Genomic DNA, 14,806 nt, shown 5'->3' with positions numbered 1-14,806 from the left:
ATCAGGCTTGTTTTGCGTATATCACTATTGCCCTTTGAATCCACTCCTTAATGCCGCCAAGAATCGAAAAAAAGATCTTTAGAAAATATACCCCAAGTCTCATAACTTTTTTTGTTAAAGCTTTTCACATGAATTTACTAAGACTTGTACTACAGTAGAATCCTAAGTATCGGTATCCTACAGGAGAATGGAAAGCTTGACAGTGAAACAGGGTAGAATACAGATGTGTCCTCTTGCATCTTTGCCGATCGCGCTACAAACGTGTGTACGCATCTCGCCATTCAATTAGCCATGTGCGCTACGCTACGCCATGCCGTGTGCTGCGTTCGCACCATGCAATCCAATGAAGTCGCAGGTGCGAATGCAGCGCGTGTACCCTTTAGTGGGTACGCATCTTGCTCCATGCCTGGCGCAATTTGCTGTGAAAGTGGCAAAGATGCAAGAGGGCACATCTCTATTCTTATTGAGTTATTGCTTCAAAAATAAATTTGAGCGTATGACCAGACAAAACAATTAAGAGCACTACACTAAAAGGCTTTTTGCCATTGACCACATTATACTTATGTACATTCGATATTACTGTAGTACTGCACACAACCAGGACTACTGGAGAATATAGGAGGATGTGCTCTTCATGTTTATCCTCATTAATAGAGAACTGATTATCCGTGAAGTCAGTAGAGCCATTATCTAGGTTTTCAAACTTTATCTCAAGTTGCTTATTTCTTTTCAGTTCTCTCCATTACTATAACAAATTATTTCCATGCCTGGCTTGGTAGCACAGCGAGTGTTAACCCTCCACTGGAGGTGTGGCTGACAGATTGTGTACACTGATATCCCGTGGGACCGAGTTTATCTTCCTGATCTCCAGGATTTCCGATCTTCAAAAATAAATTTGCCAAAATACTTTCTGTATAAAGAAAAGTGTATTTTATTATTATTGCAACTGTTCCTGTTTGAAATACGAAATTTATTTGATATATTTTTGCAAACAATCAAATTTTCAAATATATCCATTTTAACAATAATGTTGGCAATCCAGGTGGAGCAATGGCCACATTAGTGGTTGAAGTCATGGAAGATGACCTTAAGTTTCTTCTATGCTATGTGTTTTTTTTTCCTAAATGTTACTGACATGGACAGGCAGATGATTCACATATGGGTGAGATAAGATTGTGTTACGCTATCATGGTTGAAGTACCGAATGGCAAATCAAATAATTTTCTATCCTAAAGGTGTGTAAAGTTTATTCTCCCACTTAGCTGATAGTAGATCTTGAAGTTGCCGTCAGACATTGTAAGTCAGACACTATAATGTTGTCATAGACAACCTGAAAACTAACCATTGCACACGAGTTCCAAATGGACACTAATGTGGCAGTTTTGGCAAGAATACTTTGTAGGGAGGCCCATGAACTTGCAGTTCTATGGAAACAGCAAATGTTTTTATCAGGACGACAATGCCACCTGTCATGTTTCCAGGGCGACGCTGGACTGCTGTACAGAATATGGTAACCTGGATGGACTAGCCATTTTAGGGTTCAGATCTTAACCCCAATGGGATGAATTGGAGCGATGAGTACGTTCTAGACCAACTCAATCTTCTTCAGTGTCACAGTTGGTCACTGTACTTAAGGCGGAATGGCAAACATACTGCCTGCTGTTGTCCAGGAACTTGTGGACAGTTTGCCAAGAAGGGTGACTGCAGTAATCACTGCACATGGTGGACCTATAGTACAATGTCCAATCCCTTTTGTCTACTTAGTGTATCAGGGACCTCATTGAGCAGGCCTCTAACCTTCTAAAGGGTTATGCATTGCCCTTGAGAAAGAGACATCTATCTGTAATAACATATCAGTAGGCATTTAAACAAGCGTTATAAGCTATAACAAATATGACAACAAAACAGGATGGAATAGGGGGCCGACAGTGAATACTCAAAGGGACCCACAAAGCCTAAGAGCCACCTAATGCCCATCACTGCTCTAGTGTATAAAATAGCATCCATGATATTTCTACCAGAAGAGTTTCTCACCAAAGGGGAGATGGATCAATAGTGGAGAAGTGGAGAAGTGGGCCAATGGGAAAGTTAACCACAGAAACCAATCAGCTTCTACCTATGATTTTATTGAATGTACTTGATAAATGTTACCTGAAAGCTGATTGGTTGCTATAAAAATCTGATATCACTGATATAGATGACAGTAATATTTGACTTCACATTTCTATGACTGTACAAAGTACTGTATCTGGGAAAACTTGTGTGGTTAACTATGGGGTCTATTTACTAAGCAGTGTTAGGAGACAGAGTGAAAAGTGATAAGGTGCCAGCCAATCAGCTCCCAACTGTCATTTTTCAAACACAGCCTGTGAGATGGCAGTTAGGAACTGATTACCTGGCACCTTATCACTTTTCACTCCGTCTCCTAATACTGTTTAGTAAATAGAACCCCTAAGAATTTTGTTATGCAGAATCAGGGAACGGGACCATTAAAAAGCATGAGGTGTTGAAAGGACCATGAAAGTAAAAACTAAAGATGAATTCTGTGGAAGTACAAAAGCAGGGAATGTAAAATGAGGATTTGATAGTATTATTATTATAGCTATTATTATCTTTATAATGCTGCAAGGTATTCAACTGTGTTCAATTATACAAACAAATAATACTAAGTAGGGAAGAATCAATGTAACTACTAGTGAAAGCATATACAAAAGAATTCCTTTGTTAGTAAGAGATTGTAGATGATAATGATGTCCTCTAAGAAGAGGATAAAAGAGAATAATCATTGCCTTTTGTGACTAAAACCCATAGCTAAAGCTTCCTGAAATAATGATGATACAGTAAAGAATGTTCCAAAGGACAACAGACTGTAGTGCACAACCTCAGTACAGAAAGCAGAAAGTGTAACAGTAAGGCGGATGCACAATACAGTAGAGAAACACAAGGCATTGTGTACATGAGAACAAGGCACCATACACACATTATTCACTATGACCACAAGCAGATCATCAAAGAGCTGAGAGAACATAACTTATAGAAAATCTATTCTGGAGTCACACAATGTTCTTATTCTACAGCTCACAAGAAGACTAATGTATTCTGCAAATAATTAGAAAAAAAAATCTTTAGTTACCAGATGAACAGTCGTGCAACATGCAAACTAATATTCTTTAATAACAAAAGGGTACAGAGTAATTGTATTTGGCAGCCTTTTGTAATACACTGAGCTAATTTCATAACCGCCCTCCCTACTGTGTCCCTGATTCTAGCATTTTCATAAACTAAAGATTGATGGGGATTGGCTGACCAGGAGACATATATTAGTTATACTGCTTATTTACTTTGACCTTGCATTTTATTGATATTGATTATTCATGCTTGCTTCAATGCACCCTCTAACACTTTATGTTATAGTGAGAATTGGAAAGAGGTTCACTTAATTTTGTGTATGCTTAATTGATTATCAAGTCGTGCATAATGATAGGTATAATAGTTTCTGTGTTACTAGTGGGCCTGGGGTACTTACTGATTTCTTGATTTATGTATGCATATATATATATATATATATATCACTTTATGTCTCTAAAGGAGTGAAAAAGCATAGGGTCACCCAAATGCTCATAAATGAGTAACCTACATTTGAATAAGTTGGCCGGTCATTAACAGGGGTTATTTCTTTGGGTGTTGCTGCACTGTGTAGGCCCGCATTATATGAATATTAGGATAATATTTAATACAATATGCTATTACTGCACATAACACAAAAATATTCTTTATGACATGAAATGCCTTCAATTCTAGCTAACCATTTGTCAGTGATGCTAAAAAATGCTTTATAACTAAATGAACATTACATACAGTTGGTCTGGAGTAGTTAGAATCCTCATCCATGCTGTATCTGGAAATAACTTTGTAGGCTAATAAAATTCATTAGTTTATTACTTTTTTGTAGCATATCCAGGTAATACATGTCTTTCGCTTTGGCCATTGGTTTGGCTTACCTCATAATATGACCTCAAGTAATACTCAGTATAGAACTTAGTTAAACCTTAAAGTGGACTTGTCACTATTAAAGGGCATGTCCACCCAAAAATAAAATTTTACCGCCCACGGGAATCTCACAGGGGCGGATTCATAACAGCACCACTAGAAGTTTTAAAAACTGATCTCTGAACCGTAGAGATGATCTCTTGCTGAGACCATTTGAGGCAATGCTGGTTCTGTCAGTTTGGAAAATCAGGGGGAAAACAAATACAAGACATTGTGATACTTTAGATATATTCCCTTCCCAAACCCAAAGCAAAGTTTTGTACTTATGAGTAGAATTGCCCTTCAATTAATATTTCCAAGGTAATCCTCATCACACACACTGTGCACAATGCCAGCTCTTTTCTTTCAGATATTCCTGCTTTTTTTATATTTCATTTATTTATATTTTTATCAGTATTATCCATCTTCCATGCCACTTGCATTGTATGCAAATGGAAAGGAGGTGATGGATAACCCATGTCAAGAAAGCTTTGGAGAGAAAATATAAAGTATTTGCAGGTATTTACACACACCTCTGTGGTTCTGTGTGGGTATGACACAATGTTTAGTATTGCAACATTTGAAAACCTTATCAGCACCATTATTTTCAATGCTTGGTGATATAAAAAGCTACAAAAATCCAGAATTACATCGCTTCACATCTCTATACCTAGCTGGTGTTAATGACCAAAAAAAACAAAAATATCTCATTGCTAACAATATAATGACCTCAGATCTTTTGGGAGTATATTATATGTAGATAACACTTATCACACATCATACAACATAACATGGTCAGCAGTGCTGGATGTTGTCATCATTAACCTCTAAGATTTTTAACACAGAGGTCACGTCCCATTTTACACACAGAAGGTCCAGGCCCAATTACTGTAGCTGTCCATTCGCCCTTATCCTACAGTACCTACCGCCCGATCTTTATGCATTTACATAGCAGCTGCGAGCACGTTTCCCTATCTGAGCACAGGGACCGTGGCTGCAGAACCAGGGACAGCTCCGTCTCACAGCACAGACAGCAAGCATGCATAAGCCTTGGCTTGCTACTAGAATAATATAGTCATCGCCATAGGTTATGTGACACATGCACAGCACGGAACGTGTTCTGTAGCAAGTTGCAATACTATAATATTTGAAAGCATGTGTCATACATGTTGTTGTGTCCCTGCATGTCATTGTGTTCGTGCCTGGAAGGTATATGAGTGTGGGCACGTATGAACTGTGGGTGTCCGCACGTTAATCTGGTTGCACTCATTCCTGTGGATTGCAAATGCGTTGTTATATTAATGTGCACACGTGTATCGGCGTCTGAATTTATTATCATCCTGTCGTGCGAACGCTTAACGTGCCCAGTATTTAATCAGAGGGTTCTGTATAATGAGTGATCTGCTAATTAAAGTCTGTGTGTGTGTTGTATATGTTTTTGTGTGCGTCTATATATGAGTGTGTATTATATAAGGGTGTGTGTGTGTTCTGAGTCCATATACTGGTGCTAGCAGGTAGGTTATTATTAAGCATTTGCCTGTAGGTGTCTGTTTTGTAGACGCGTGCCTGGTTGGTGGGTCTGCATTGGTGAGTCTGCATTGCATGTTTATGCATGGATATACATGTGCTAAGCATGTCCATCTACCCAAGCCTCCAATAGTATAGCTGTACAGTACTTGCCTGCTGTCAGTGTGCCTCTGTGGCAAAGAATAGGTATCCAAGTGCAGTTATTATCCGAGGTAGGTACCTCTGGGTGCTGCTATCATGCTGATGCTGCTGCTGACTGTGTAATCTTGGATTGTCAGCAGTCCTTGTCATGCTCAGACAGAAAACAACCTTCCTTTCTAGAGATCCCAAGCATTAAAAAGGCAGTGGTTATTGAACGTGCTGGCTATTTTCCTCCTTGTACTTATGCAGACAAGATGATGACTGGAGCAGGAAAAAGAGAGGGGTTGTGTAGGGGGGATGGGAGATGGGATGTAATGAATGAGGAAAGAGCTGGGAGGAGTTGGCTACACAGATCTGATTTTTTAGCCTTATATCCTATGAGATTCGGGAGCAGGAGGCAGAATTGAGGTGGGACATGATAGAGACAAACTGAACCCATCATCCCAAGCTGCCTTAATTGCCAAAATATGTGTCATGGATAGGAGAAAATGAGGAGTCAGGATCTGGAGAGACCATATTCACTTAGTAAAGTGGTGCTGAGGGGTACTGTGAGACCAGAAGACAGGGGCTGCATTACAGAATATAGCAGGGAGACGGAAACATGGCTTCAGAGGAGAAGAGGTAGGCAGAGAGGAGGCATGATGCTCATATCATATGGGCTCTTAGGATTTTATTTACATATCTATATATTTAAATATCTATAAATATATTTATATATCTATATATATATATATATATATATATATATATATATATATATATATATAAATAATCGGTAGCACGTCGCATGCCAACACAAATAATTTAATTTAATGTGCACAGCTCTCTGTGCTACAAGTGTCCTGCAATGAGCCTAGAGATGTGATCTATGCTGCCTGTTCTCTGGGGAACTGGGACACAAGAGGAGAGCTGCTGGGTCCTAGAGCTGCTGTATCCTCCCCGGTGTAGACGATGCTGCAGTAAGACCTGGCTTATCTCAGATGGCTGACATTCTGAAAGAGGAGGGGTTTTCACTTGAAACAGCGCCACATGCATACACCAGTAACGACACCACCAGGTGTATTTGCGTACTTGATAACAATACTGTACACCCAGGGATCAGCCTATCTTAAAAATATTTTTTCCCCTGACAGTATCTCCATCCCCGTGCTGAAATCCTGCACAGCTATTTTCTTTTCTGCTGTGCTGGAGGCAAAGATGTAATCTATATCCATTAATAATTGTGAGAGGGGAAATAAAGTAGTATTATATTAATTATAGTCAGTCCTTATGTCATTCATCAGTCCTATGTCCTCATATATTAGTGCACATAATATTGTAGTATATGACTGCCAAGCAATCATGGCAATTGAATTCAAATGGATTTGGTAGTAGTAGAGAGATGTTGAACACATATACAGAATTGGTGCTTCATCATAGTTTTCAAACAAGCTGAAAACACCTTTTGATTATTTAATTAGATATCATTATTATATTATATTTTTCCTTAATTTACTCATTTTGTTGCCTAGGATGGAAAGCCAGTGCCTTCTGCAAAGCACCTGTTTGAACTGAGCAGGTGAAGAAACTATCTGGGTACTGACTCGCTTAAGGCTGATGCCAATGTCAGTCCCTTATGACCTTGGAAATAAAATCATTTGTCTCTGTTTATTTCAAGTACCAATATTAGGGTATTTACTGGGAAGCTCATTTGCACCTAAAATGTATCTTAAGCGTTATAAAGAAATATAGAATAATGAATTGTTAACCCAGCCTAGTTGTGAGCAGCATAACATACAGCATCACATAGTATCACATAACTGGTTACATTGTCTAATAATGGTGACATCTTAAACTGCATTTTTAGGAGAGAATGACACCCCCCCCCCCCCCTCATAATCCAGAATTCTCTATTATTTCCCTTGCCAGACCTTGTCAGCCAACAGGTAGAGGCATATACTATTCACTGATCCAATGGATGCAAAGATTGGTATGACATACCGACGGACTAACGCCGGATGTAATACCGACGCCGGAAGGCAGAAGAATGAAGATCCTGACAGGTATTCCTAACCCTTTCCCTCCCCTAACTTCCCCCCAGGCATGCCTGACCCTAACCCCCCTTCCCCTAGCCTAACCCTAACCCTCCCGGTGGGGGTGCCTAACCCTAAGTCCCCCCAGGAGACCCTAAACCTAACCCTTCCCCCCCTCCCCCTGCAGGGAGGGAGGGTTAGGTTGCGAGATTTCGACGCCTACCATTAGTCCCATGCCGGGATTTCACAGTCGGGAAGCCAACGGTCTGCATTTTCGACTGCCGGCTTCCTGACCGCATACCGATACGGGTGACATCTGCTTGTGTGTTCAAATGGAAAATACATTACATAAACCAAGAAAAAGTAACCAAAGTATAAACAAATATTCTATGTTTGTACTAGTAAAGTATCACCATATAGGAAAAGTTGTCTGACTAAACCTTGTTTCACATGGAGTTCTATTTATCCTGTATTAGTTTGATAGAAGCCTGGTATCATTCCCGGGGACAGCAGTACTGCGCATGTGCGAATCACCAGGAAAATGTCCGTTGCCATTTTCCGAGTGATTTTTGCTGGCTTGGCGTGCAGAGCAGCCAGCTTGGCGCTGCAGAGCAGCACAACGGACACGTAAGTAGAAGCCTAATGGGTACAGGGTGTGCGGTGTGGGCCTCCCTGGACCCAGGAGCCTGTGTGCCCTGCACACCCTGCACCCATTATAGATACGCCCCTGTACCCCATTAAGGAAATATCTGCTGTGATCCCCTGTTTTCAATTGCAAAAGCATTCCCATAGTTTTTTTGGTGGCTGTTAAAATGTCAAATTTACCAAGCTTCTTGTGCAGTAGCGCAACCCGGTTCCGAACCCGGAGGTAAAGTGCATTAAATCAATGTTAAATCCTGATGGTCCTAAATTACTTTTTGCTGCAATATGCAGCTATAAGAATTTATAATTATCAGGACCAAATATGCCCCAAAGGGTTTAAAAAGGACTTCCTTTGTATAGACAAGAAGATCACATAACTTGATGTACACCTGATGAAGGGGTTGCAACCTAGAAATTGTTGTGTTATGATTGTGATCACAATAAAGTTTCTAAATAAATAAAAGTTGTAATTACTTGCCTTCATTTTCTGGTAAACACAGTGCCTACACTATTATTTGTACATTTTCCCCAATAACATGCAGCATTGTCCTTATTAACACAATCACACAAGATATGTGATCACTCGGCTGATCTGATCCACCTCACACTGGGAACACACAAACGTCTATGAGACAAATATTGGTGAAATAATGGTGCTCTCACCCTAAATACTACATAAATATTAAAATTTTCTTCAAATATTTTTTCCACCACCCCATTTCTTGCACCATTTGGTTTTGCCTCACATTTAAAGGGCACAATTTTGCCATCTTGATGAGCCCGTTTAGAGTTGGATGCATTTGCAAGATTTACAATTGTGTTTAGTAATGCCTAAGGGATAGTGTAGGGATGTGGTTGGTAATGTTAGTCATGTTACCCTATTTGTATACAATAAAACAGTGTAAGGAAATCTCATATACACAAGAATGAATATTATCTTGACATTTACTAAAAATTTAAAATTTGCATTTTCACTATAATATATAATTAAACATAAACACCTCCGCATCTACATACAATAATGGGAATCTTCTTTCCTGCAGGAGTCAAATTGTAAATATCAGTCAAGTAATGAGAGTGGATGGCTGCAACTTCATATAATTTAGCACCCAAGTCGGGTTGGGTACGGGATGCCAGTGCTCGGGATCCCGGCAATCAGAATCCCAATGCCCGCATCCCAACAGGGTTAGGATACGGACACCTGTTGGTAAGTATCTTAACCCTACCCCTAAACCTAACCCTCCCTTCCTACTGCCTAAACCTAACCCTCCCCCCCCGCAGCCTAAACCTAACCTCCCCCCCACTGCAGCCTAAATATAACCTTTCCCCCAGTGCATAACCCCTGACCCCACTACTTACCATCAGGATTCCAGTGCCGATATTCTGAGCGCTGGCATCCCGACAACTGGGATTTAAACTACATCCCTCCAAGATGCTGGTGATTTAAGTACTGTCAGCCAAAGTGGTCACAATTGAACCTTTGGTATAAAACTTAAAGGGACACAGGCCAGTTAACAAATAAGCATAAACATTCTGGAATCACAGGTGTGGTGCAGCATATCTTACACAAAATAATTGGCATACTTCCAGGTAGAAATGAGCCCCTTAAACTTTCCCCATCTAGGAGTACAAAATTTGCACTGTCAAACATTTCTCAACTCCTGAACATTTAGAATATTGTTACAATATTGCAGGTTGTCTAAATATGGGGATAGCCTCAGTGAGGAAAAATCACATTATTTGCAGATTTTTTTTGGTAACTGCCTGAAGCAGGAGGGGCAGGACAGGGGCATGTTAAGTGATGAGTTCTACCATGTGCAACGAGCCCTCCCATACTCCAGATGGTTCTATTTTTCCAGAAAAGTTTAGAAAGATGGCGTATACACAGAAGAATCCTGTGCTGCCCCATGTCCCCATTGGGAGAAATATGGGGCTCACATTCAGAGCCGGAGTAGGATGGCACTGCACACTATGCCAGCCAGCCCCTGAACATGTGATGTCATGATATGATGTCATGATACGGTGCGGAGGGGGTGGGGCTACCAGCGCAGGGAAGTACGGTACTGCCTGAAGCATCCTCAAATGTCTACACAGAAGCATCTAAAAAAAGTGAAAATGGGCATACACCCATGTACAGTATGTGCCAAGCTTTCAAATAAAATTATTTATGAAAAAAATGGGGGGGGATGGAAATCAGGAGCACAATTTTTACAATTTCACAAAGGACACTTTATATGTATCTAATGGTATTGTATTATATTTCTATCATTTAATTCTACCTACAGTATTTGAATGTTTTCAAAGTATGTTGTATTATAGTCTTTTTATGAATAATGCAGTGTACATTGTAAAGCTACTTTCAAAATTGTGTCCTTGATGCTCTTAAGAGAATGCATTTGGACAATAGCTAGTGCTTAGCTATATTAAATGTTTGACTGCATGAATACCAGATTTCAGCACTTGAGACCTTGTATTTTTGTTTCTGTATGTATACCAATACTTGGGTTTAAATCCAGAGCTCACGACACCCCCAAACTAGCCCAGCTAAACCACCCCATTTATATATTATCAGTAATTTGGAGTTGTGATTGCAAAATTTTATTGCATTTATATATTATCAGTAATTTGGAGTTGTGATTGCTAAATTTTATTGCATTTATATAATATCAGTAATTTGGAGTTGTGCACCTGAGATTTGTCTGTTTCTGTGCCTGCAATTAGTCTCATCAGGTAGCACCTCCCATTGTATATATTCAGGGAGTGCAGTCCAGGAACCTTTCCTATATACTCCATTTAATGTGATTTATTGCACACCTGGGGGAAAGGAGACGCCCTCAGTCTGGATTAGCACCCTTCCTTATTGGTTTAAAAGCATGGAGTCTGTAATGTATATGCAGACTGGTATTAGGCACAATTCTAGGTAAGTCCTACAAGTTATATACTGTAGTGCAACTTTGGTTCATTTTTGGGGCGTGGGTCCCCCTGGATTGCTTTGGTTGATCTGTTTGAGGGCACCGCATATAACACATTTTTCTTTTATAACACATTTTAACCCTTTACTGTTTATTATACATGTACTTTTTATTTTCGTTCTTTATATGCAGCTGTGGCTGCTCTTAACTATCTCTTTTACACTGCACTTTTCTTAATATGGCTGTGCCCTTGGGTGGCTTAGCTGGGCTAGTTTGGGGGTGTCGTGCGCTCTGGATTTGAACCCTAGTATGTTAGGGACCTACCCTAAAGAGGTTACCTGGATATGGTGGGTAGGCCCATAACCTTGGCCATGATTATGCTAAAAACCTCTACTGATTGCAAAATTTTATTGCATTTATATATTATCAGTAATTTGGAGTTATGCACCTGAGATCTGTCTGTTTTTGTGCCTGCAATTAGTCTCAGCAGGTAGCAACTCCCATTATATATATTCAGGGTGTGCAGTCCAGGAACCTTTCCTGTATACCAATACTTCTCTGTATCTCTCAAGGGCCGTCTGTTGCCAGCATTAGCTATGGCTGGTGAATAGATTCACTGGGCTTCTCACAATGAAAGCCTCCACCTTCTTTGCTTATATAAAAATGATTGAGGTACATGTACTGCCGCAATCCTCCAATCACTGAGATGGCGGTAGCAGGGCATATTACTATGAAATATGCTTTATTTAACTTTTTTATACATTTAGGGGCCCATTTATAAATGAGTTTTATCGGAATGGGATTGGAGGAAATCCTGACAGCGGAGGTAAGTAACACTAACCCTCCACTCTCCCCCCCTAACCCTAACCCTCCTTTAGGGGTGCCTAACCCTAACCTCCCCCCGCTAGTGCCTAAACCTAACCCCCCTCCCCGCTCCCTAAACGTAACCCTCCCGGGGGGGTACCTAGCCCTAACCTCCCCCCGGCAGTGCCTAACCCTAACCCCCCCTTCCCCTAGCCTAACCCTAACCTCCCCCTGGGGGTGCCTAACCCTAACCCCCAAACCCTGCTTCCTCTAGCCTAACCCTCCCGGGGGGGGTTGCTTAACCCTAAGTCCCCCCGGGAGCCTTCTAACCTAACCCTCGCCCCCCGCGACTAAGAGGACGGGCGCCCAGACTTACCTCGCTTGGTCCTGCGTCGTCCTGGATTCCGGCGTCAGGATTATGACAGGCGTCGGCATCTCAACGCCTGTCATAAATCCCTAGCCAGCATTCTGGCATCTGGATTGTGACCTATCTACATCCCAGCTTTAACATACGCAACAAGATTTAAAACTCGATGCGTATGATAAATGGTGCTCAAGCCAATCAGCTTGCAACATAGAAGATGTTGCTTTTAATTCTTTAACTATTGTGTTTAAACCCCTGTATACATGGTTTAAACTCACAAGAATTATTTACATCTAATTCATTATTTTATTGTATCATTTTTGTATTATAAGTTGCAGTGAAATTGCTAAATACTGGTAATAATATTTTACAGAAATAACATTTGTAATAAACTTTGGTTGTAGTGTAGTATGACTTTGAGTTGTGATTTTCTACAGTTCTGTTGTGCGGTTGAAACTTGAGTGACAAGCTGTGTGGTGATTTTGACATTCCTCAGTAGACACACACAGTGATATAAGCCGTTATTGCTGAGAGTGTGTGAATGAGATCTATACATCATATCCAAGGGCAGGCTGGGCAGGGGGGAATATGCCCCTGCAGCTATGCCAGTTCAAAATTCAGCGGTTTAGGCCAGTCTCTTACCTTACTTACAGAGGCTGTGAGCAGCCATTTACAGCAGCACTGCAGTGACCTCTACTGTATCTGTACACTTCTGTCACAATGTCACCACTCCCGTCCCGTCTCTACTTTTGTTCTATTGCCTTCCTCCCATATATGTGCTCTTCATTGGCTGTGGAAATCACAGTGTAGTATCAGGACACATATAGCATAGGGACATTAAAGGGACCTCTATTGCTGCAGAAAGGCAATGAGCACTTACTGCAGTCTGGCTCTCTTCTCTATAGCAAATTGTTAAAAAATGTGTAGTGTGTATGCACTACATTGTGTGGTGCGCGCTCCCATGGGGTTGTCAGCCTCATCGCCTGATCTTATGTGCAGTATGTAAGATTAGGCGATGCTGCTGACGATCCCATGCAACGCTATACGGGGGGGCGGCATAAAGGGCAGTCGGGCACCGGATCACCCAGTGTGTACGGACCGCACGATATGTCGGCACGTCGGCAGCTGGATCGTGTGTTGGATCACTGGGAACACACATCGTTTAGTGTGTACCCAGCATACCAATCACTGGTCTGTTGATATTTATGGGGGTCCCATGGTCCTGTCATGCAGCCTTTGTAGTGTTGAAAATAGGAGGCTTGCTGTGCCCAGGACTGGATGGTGCAGAAAGAAGGGTCCTGTGTGGAGGTCAGCATGAACTGGAGGTGTCTAGGTAGGCTACCACTTCTCCCCATGCACATGGTTCACTGTGTACTGAAGGCAGCAATCTGCTTGAGATTGCCCTTCTGGTTGTGATACAGTGCTCATAACTGGCAGGGCAACAAAAGAAAGTATGCCAAGAAAGGGGCTGGAAGGTAGGCGATCAACCTGCAGAGTTGCTTGGTATTATTTGATACATTCTTTGTGTTTTCTAAATGGTCTTCAAACTCTATTGTTCCTTTTAGATATTTGTCATCACATTTTTAAAAGTTGTGGGTTGTACATTTTTTTGAAGTGAAATTATTTAAAACAAGAAATAGAGCAGAAAAGTAGTAAGTTACATACTGTTTTTCTTTTTTCTGCACTTTGTCTTCTTTTAATTTATTTTGCTAAATAAAATTGTGAAGGTGCCTATGCTACATATGATTAGAATATGGAGGGGAGGACGAGAGATAAGGATATTATACATGAAGGTGCGAGATAACATTAGGTCATGGTGATGGGTTAGATTTGATGACTTTATTTTCCCCACGCAAAAGGGCTTTATACCTTCTCTTTAAACAGACCCTGTTTTCTATACCTTAATCCACATTTTAAGGATGGGCTTCTGCTCATGGCCCAGTCCTCTCTAATATTTGCCAGGCAGCCACTGAGTGTATTACATTCATGCTTCCTGTCTCTATGGTTCAGTACATAATCGTCTGATCTACAGGTGCCATAATGCAGGTGGACATTTACCAGGGCCGGCTCGAGGCATGTTCGACCAGTGCGGTTGAAAAGGGGTGCTACCCCATAGAGGGCTCACCCCTCCCAACCATCCCAATTTTCAGTTGGACAATCCCGTTTTTCGTCCACTGCCCCACTGTTCCACCCACAGGCCGAAGTGTCCTGCCAATGGTGGGGAGGTTGGGCACTCCCACCACTGCAGCTTTGCCGCAGTGTCGGCTTGGCATCCATTCAGTGCAGGGAGAGGGCTGGGGGCAGCCCAGCTGCTGAAGGAGTGCTGGGCTCGCCCCCAGCCTGACATTAACTGGGAGATGTGCCACGCCCCCAAT

The 14,806-nt window shown here is 41.3% G+C and overlaps 1 protein-coding gene across 1 annotated transcript in view; it reads right to left on the bottom strand.

The window, feature by feature from the left end:
• Positions 1-5,957, bottom strand: part of BRINP1 (BMP/retinoic acid inducible neural specific 1) — a 267,130-nt gene extending 261,173 nt beyond the window's left edge. Inside the window, exon 1 of the mRNA XM_088467033.1 lies at positions 5,710-5,957. The gene's annotated coding sequence lies outside the window, so the exon portion shown is untranslated. The remainder of the gene's footprint in view (positions 1-5,709) is intronic.
• Positions 5,958-14,806: the final 8,849 nt, after the last annotated feature.

The sequence above is a fragment of the Taudactylus pleione genome, unplaced genomic scaffold (assembly GCF_031769625.1).
Source record: "Taudactylus pleione unplaced genomic scaffold, aTauple2 ptg000009l, whole genome shotgun sequence".
NCBI classification, from domain to species: domain Eukaryota; kingdom Metazoa; phylum Chordata; class Amphibia; order Anura; family Myobatrachidae; genus Taudactylus; species Taudactylus pleione.
This window is presented reverse-complemented; position numbering and strand designations above follow the sequence as displayed.